The sequence below is a fragment of the Pongo abelii genome, chromosome 5 (genome assembly GCF_028885655.2).
Source record: "Pongo abelii isolate AG06213 chromosome 5, NHGRI_mPonAbe1-v2.0_pri, whole genome shotgun sequence".
Classification (NCBI taxonomy): domain Eukaryota; kingdom Metazoa; phylum Chordata; class Mammalia; order Primates; family Hominidae; genus Pongo; species Pongo abelii.
The window spans coordinates 70,361,710-70,369,075 of NC_071990.2; positions in this window are offsets into that span (position 1 = coordinate 70,361,710).

A 7,366-nucleotide genomic window follows, 5' to 3' on the forward strand; every position below is an offset into this window, starting at 1 on the left:
ATGCTTTTTAGGATTGTCAATTGAGGGATGTGGAGAATGATGATGCCACTAATGAAGACAGGGAACATATGAAGGAGAGAAGATTAAGGGTGAGGAATGACAGAAATAAACTGTATTTCATAGATTCTAAGATGTACTTTTCTCCTTTACATTTTAACATCTGTGATGTTAGGACACACCTTTAAATTGATGGGATCTTACCACTATAATTGGTATATTTTGTTCTTCATCGTTTATAAAATGATGGTGCATCTTACAGTCAATGTCACCTTAGACTGAAGGAAACAAGGTAGTAGATTTTATTTGGTGCCTTGGATTTGAGATGCCTGACGAACACGGATAGCTCTAGTTCATAGAATGCATAGGCAGGAAACTCAGCTAAGGGACCTGCCACAGAGGTATGAGTCATCTGTACTCAAGTGAAACTGAAGCAATGAAAATGCAAAAAACTCCCAGGAAAAACTGGTAGAAGTGAGAATAATAGTCAGCTAAATAGACAACCCTAAAAAAACAGCAAACTTTAAGGAGAGAATAAAAGGAAAAGGGTGGTTAGAACTAATAATCAGAATACATCATAGAAACAAAGAAAGAAGATACTTTTTAAAACTAATAAGTAGCTGTCAATACCAAATGTAGTGAGAGGACTAGCAAGTGCCCACTGAGTATGGCAACATGAGTGGGTGGTCATTAATGAATTTTCTAGAATAATTCCACTGGAGTGGATAGGAAGCAGACAGGTTGCACTGGATTAGAGGAATGAAGGAGAATTAGGACAACAGAGGTCATGAATGTAGAATATTCCTTCAGGAAGCTTTACTAAAAAGGGGTGGAATAATAAAAAAGTTAAATAGAGAGGATAAGGTCAACGGTGATTTCTGCAGAAGTGACTCAGATTTGAACTCATTTCTAAGAAACATAGAAAAGGCATGGGCCACTCTTATGTTACTAAACCAAACAGGGGTCCCATTGCCCAGTGCAGTAAGGCCAAATATTCACACTGAGGTTGCTTTGCAGCAGGAGAAAGGAGGGCCTTTATTAGTAGGGTACCAAACAAGGAGAATTGGGCAGCTGAAATGTAAGACCCAATCTTCCAGATGGCTTGCAAGCAAGGGTGTTTAAAGGCAGAGGTAAATTTCAGGAAAGCAGAAGTTATAGGCAAAATTATTAATCAACACATAGAGGTGATACATTGGTTTGGCCTACAAAGGTGGAAGCAGAGTCAGGTGGGGCAGGGTGCTTCCAGGTCATAACTGGATTTCAAAGATTTTCTGACTTGCAATTGGTTAAAGAAGAGAAGCTTTGTTTAAAAATTTGGGATCAGAAGAAAGAAATATTAAATCTGGCCTGTGGGCGTGACTTCCTCCTTGCCCCTCAGAAGAAATTTAAAGCAAGAGTTCAGTCCTCAATTACCTCTTATCCAAGGTCTACATGCCAGTGGACCATTTGGTGGGGGTACCAGCTTCTAAGAAACAACTTGGGGACATATATTATAATGTTCTCTTTAGTTTCTACAGGGTGAAACCACCTTTGCAAAATTATAACTGAGGAAATTATGACAGTGACAGAAATCACACCTAACTGATTCCATCTGGCTCCTAATCTTTAAGTTGTCCTTCTTCATTCCCGGGGATAGGCCAAACTAATTTTGAGAAGGAATTCAGTTCATGGCTTGATTCTGAAACAAAATTGATAATAGACCTTTCCCAAAAAGACCCCTTCCTTGCCTGGGGACCAGTCTGCCTTTGCAGGACTAACAAATTAGCTATAAGATTAGAAATTACAGTTTAGGGGCATGCAGCCTCTGGCTCCAAGAGTCTGAACCTCCCCAAATTGCTGAGGATAACATCACTGTTGTAAAACCTAAGATCAGTGCTTGAGATATTTTGCAGAATCTGCACTGGGTGGATCAGCAGACACCACCCAGACCAGTAATCTGGCTCAACCAGTTCTACCATCTCACCCAGATGATCAGAAAACAGCAAGAAAAAGTCAACTTCGACCCCCTATGATTCCATCTCCAACCTGACCAATCAGCACTCCCCACTTCCCAAGCCCCTACCTGCCAAATTATCTTTAAAAACTCTGATCCTCAAATGCTCAAGGATACTCGATTTGAGTAATAATAAAACTCCAGTCTCCTGCACAGATGGCTCTGTGTGACTTACTCGTTCTCCATTGCAATTCCCCTCTCTTGATAAATCATCTCTGTCTAAGCAGTGGGCAAGGTGAACCCATTGAGCAGTTACAAGGAAACCAAACATCTCAAAACTCTAATTCCCTTGGCTATAGTTTTAAGCTACTCTTGCCTTCTTGCTTATCAAGTTGCTCATTTACTTCTCAGGGCTAACCAGGCGTCTGGAAGTTCCCTTAAAGGAATTCAATATTTTTCTTTATTTCCTTGCTTGGCAAGGGGAGCAGGCAGCAGTCCCCTAAGAAAGGTTCTTGCTTTGTCTCACTTAACACATGAATTTAAGTTTGATTATCAGATCATTTTTTTTAACAACTTGAACTCCAAAGAAATGAGGTAGTCAGAAAAAAAGAAGGAGTCGATCAGTCAGGATTCTGGCAAGAAACAGAGGATAGTGCATCTAAAAGGGTGATTCAGAAGAAGAGTTCAATGACTGGACTATTTACAAAGATGTGAGCAGGAAAAAGGGAAACTAACCCTAGAGTTGTCAAAACAGGAAACCATTACCACCACTGAAAGGTCATTCCCTGTCTCAGAAGGAGAAGTTACTAGAAATCTGAAAAGACCTATACACTTAGGAAAGAGCTTTCTAGTAGCCATTGTCACCTACAGTCCTTCAAGAAGGGAGCCAGGGGATAAATACTGTTACTCTTTTTGAATGTACTTAACAGGAAACCAGAAGGCAAGGGAGCCTATTTATTGCAAACATAATGATCAGCCTCCTGGGGCACAAAGCAGAGTGGAGAAGGGTGGAACATGTATCTGGAGGAGCAAATGGAAGACACTCAGCAGAAGGGGAAAGACTTGTTTAAATAGAATAACACCAAGGAAAACAGGACTCCTGGTGAAGACAAAGAGGGCGTTTTTCATAGATACTTTATGTTCTAGCAATAGTGGAAAAACAATGCTATTTCAATTTTTGAGTAGTTAATGAGAAACTGATATTTCTAAATTAGAAAAGGCCCAATATCCTTGTTTTAATTAAGGTCTATTGTTCATTTTGTATTGTGCAAAATGAAGACAGCCAGTGATATCTATAGTTCAGAAAAGATTCTAATTATTTGCAGAATAACTAAGTATATAATGTTTCAGCTTTATATTAAAATACAGCTTTCCTATTAAAAGGATGTTTCTAATTTTAAAAATATGAATAAATTGATGTTATAAAAAATATTGCTGGCTAGGTTTAGCCCTGAATAAAAAGAAGGAACAATGTTACAATTTGTTTAGGCCTTTAGTATTTCCATTTAATTTTGAAACGAAAGGTTTATTCATTTAAATTTTGGGTTGTTTTATTTTACTCTGTTATGTACTTAATCAAATATTGATAGACCATATTACTTCAGTAATGTTGGTTCTGTATCTATTTCATTTTTTAGCATCACATATAGATAACCTTTTGCTGAGACAGCTTAAGAATTGTACCAAATAAAAAGCCAATGCTATTTCTACAAATGAGAACTTAGAAAAAAAAAATCTAGCACCAATAAGATATCAAATTTTGACTTTTAAAATTACTTTTGTCAATACATAAACATATGTCCACATGCATACTTTCTTGATGGATTGTCATTTCACAGAAGTCTTTTCTCATATTGAAATGGAATGCAGATTGGGTAGTTAAACTTGATAGTGAGAAATAAAAATAAAAATTTCTAAGCCCCCAACTGACTGAATGGACATCTCTCTTGGCCAAGGGGACTCCAGAGAAATCTTGGAAGCTGAATTCACAGTCATGACAGGATGGATGTTCGGACATGCCTCATTATAAGCCCCTCCCTTGCTAACCACCATTAGGCTTTCTACTCTGAGGGCTAAACAGAAACTAGCCCTTTCAAAAGACTCCACACTGATAATGTTGATCACTAGCTTATCTTCCCAGGTACAGAACAAAGACAAGATGAAATCAATTGTTCTTTTACCCTTGCCTGAGATGTCTGCTTCCTCTATTCCCTTTTCCTTCACATGTTCACCTTATCTTATGTAAAATGTAGATTTATTAGGCAATAACTAAAAATCTCACAAGTATGAAATCATTAGTTTCACTGCTACCTGCCCGCCCCTTTTCTTAAAGGAAAATATGTAAATACTAAACTTCCTGAGAATCTCTTTGGAAAATACAGTCACAGAATGCATCTGTGACTTGCATTTTAACCAGGTGAACCCTCAGGCTGGCTCAGTAAACATCAATGATATGAGACTTATGCTTCAGTCACTCTCTTTGGTCTGTCAACAGAAAACTCTCAAGAAATTTCCTTTTTATATCTTTTAAGCAAACTCAAACACATGCACACACACACACACACACACACACAGCTTTTTCTTTGCTAAGTCTGTATGTCAATTAACATCTGACCAGTACTAGAATAAGCTTAATTTTCAAGGGAAGATGGAGCTTCATGAAAGATAGGGAGTTGTCTCATCATTTCTGATGATTACAACTCATCTTTCTTCAGGCCAGATTTTTTTTTTTTTTTCCCTGATGTGCAAATACAAGTTTTCACAAGTTTCTTGAAAACCATTCAGTCTTTACCGTTACCATGTACACAAATCAATCATCTGTTTACTATTATCTAATTACCTTGTAACTTATACGTTTCTGGAGCTACTTGTAATCCAGTCTCATGGACTCACATTCAAATAAACACCAGTTAAGCATAAAAATATAATTAGAAGCAAGGGAGATTTTATTCATGCCCATGAGAAATTACCAAAGGGTAATTAGGGTAATTATACTTCTTTTAAGTTCTCTTTAGACCTCACTCTCATATTTTCTCACATGTCTACAGGGGCAGATTTACCATCATGTTAATGGAGCTTCATCGTCAATGATCCACTTGCACAGGTGTTTTCCATGGTTCTGTGGAAAAAAAGGCCTAGCAATGTTTTCCCGTGGACCTATGGTTTTTTTGTAAATTTTTTGTAAGTGATGTGTTTTCACTTCAGTCTGTTGAGACCACTGTCTCTTTCCATTTTCACTTTCACATTTTGCCTCATATGAGTATCAGTGGAGTGGCTGCAGGCATTCTGAGGCTCCAGCTCAGGTTAAGTAGGGTTAGGGATGCATTTAGTTTAGGTTGAGTGGGATGTATTTACATGGAGTTACTCTCTTTTTTTTTTGGTTTTGTTTTTTTGTTTTTAGAGTCTCGCTCTGTTGCCAGGCTGGAGTGCAGTGGCGCGATCTCGGCTTACTGCAACCTCCGCCTCCCAGGTTCAAGCAATTCTCCTGCCTCAGCCTCCTGAGGAGCTGGGACTATAGGCACCCACTACCATGCCTGGCTAATTATTTTTGTATTTTTAGTAGAGACGGGGTTTCACTATGTTGGTCGGGCTGGTCTCGATCTCCTGACCTCATGATCCGCCCGCCTCAGCCTCCCAAAGTGCTGGGATTACAGGCGTGAGCCACCATGCCTGGCTGTTACTCTCATGTTTAGTTATTGCTAGGCATCCAGGTGTAGCAATGGATTTCAGGCATATTCTTATTGCCCATGATTCCAATTTGATGTGCACTATGACACAAAGGCAAGACCAGAGGTTTGTATATTATGACATCAACATATCTCAAACCAAGAAGTTTGTGGATAGTGGACGAGACACTATTTTTGAAAGTGTGGAGCCAAAATGAAGGCTATTTTCTAGATTTTGTGATGTCTGTGGTATCTGTTAAAATTTGGCATCTGTTAAAATTTTCTAATCTGTTTTTCTCATTCTACATTAAAGTTTACTTTTGAGTCTAACTTTGTGTTCATAATTTTCCATTCTTTTTCTTGAGGAGGAGCCCCCACAAAGTTAAAAGTTTGTCTCCTGGATCTGCCTTGCAGATGAGAAAAAAATTCTCACTGCTCTCTCTCTGGTTCCTTCCCAGAAAACTTTCCTGACAGACAGACAGGCTGGCTTTTCACACTAAGCACCACCTCCCACTTCACAGTGCCCCCATCACTGCTTCTGTCTTTCTGTTGCATTTTTATGTACACCTTTCTCACTCACAAATATCTTGCTAAGTATCTGGGTCTTCTTTTCCTCTTTTAACTGCCTTCTTTTTGAGAAGTAGCTCTGTGTTTTGGAATTAAACATAAATAAAATCCTCCATCTCTTCCACAATTAGCTATTGTTTCTCAAACTTGAGCAATACATGAATAAGTCCTTTTTAAATGGGAAAACATTTTGGGGCAATCTAATGACAACTTATTTTCATGATGCTATTTAAATAGGTAAAAATGTAAAACAATGGAAGAATGCCTTAATTTTATAGGCCTTATACAACTTTACAGCAAATAAAAATTCAAGTGAAACTTAAAAAGAAGATAAAATCATGTTAATAACATTATTTTAATGTGATACATAGTGGCGTTTGGCTGAAAAAAAATCATCCAGTCCTGAGTTTAATAGTAGAAAGATGCAGACTCATGTCTGGTTTTATAATTAATCTCTTTTGGCATTTTGATTTCAATAATGCAAATGTAGAAAATATCTGTTCCCATAAGTATGTGGTACAAAATGGTATTAATAACTTCAAGTCTTTATTTGCAAATTAAGTATAATCAGGCCTTATGCTTAACTAAATCTCTGCCAGTGAGCAATCCTCGAATGCCAGTTTTACAGTGGAGTCACTTGATAACTGTATACATTTTTGTTTTTACTTGGAGATAATATGAGTACTGGCACTATTGAAATATGTATTAAATGGGTATGTCATCTAATTATTGCTGGAACTGGAAATAGAACTATTTGTCATTGCATATTTTCTGCTAATGAAATATTAATTACAAAATGGGATGTACATGATAGTATTCTTAAAACCATTTGTTCACAATGTGAATACTGTATAACATTGACTAACTAAAGAGATTCTTGTGAGGTTAGTAAGCCTGTATTATTGTATGTCACAGGATCCATCAATTCTACTATGACATTTTTTTGTTCCAACCAAGGAACTACTTTCACACATTCAGTTTGTTACCTGACCCTTACTCCATGCAAAAGAGACAGAAAATATAAACTGTGAGATAGTACTCAGTTATCAGGTACTTCAAATGAACCAGATGATTTAATATAGGCTCGTATTAATTTTGTAAGATTTTTGTGAAAATAAAGATGCAGAACAAAAAATTGACTTAGAGAATTCTCAACTATTGTTTTGCTTTACTAAATAAGATAATTATAAAATGCTTCTTGTAA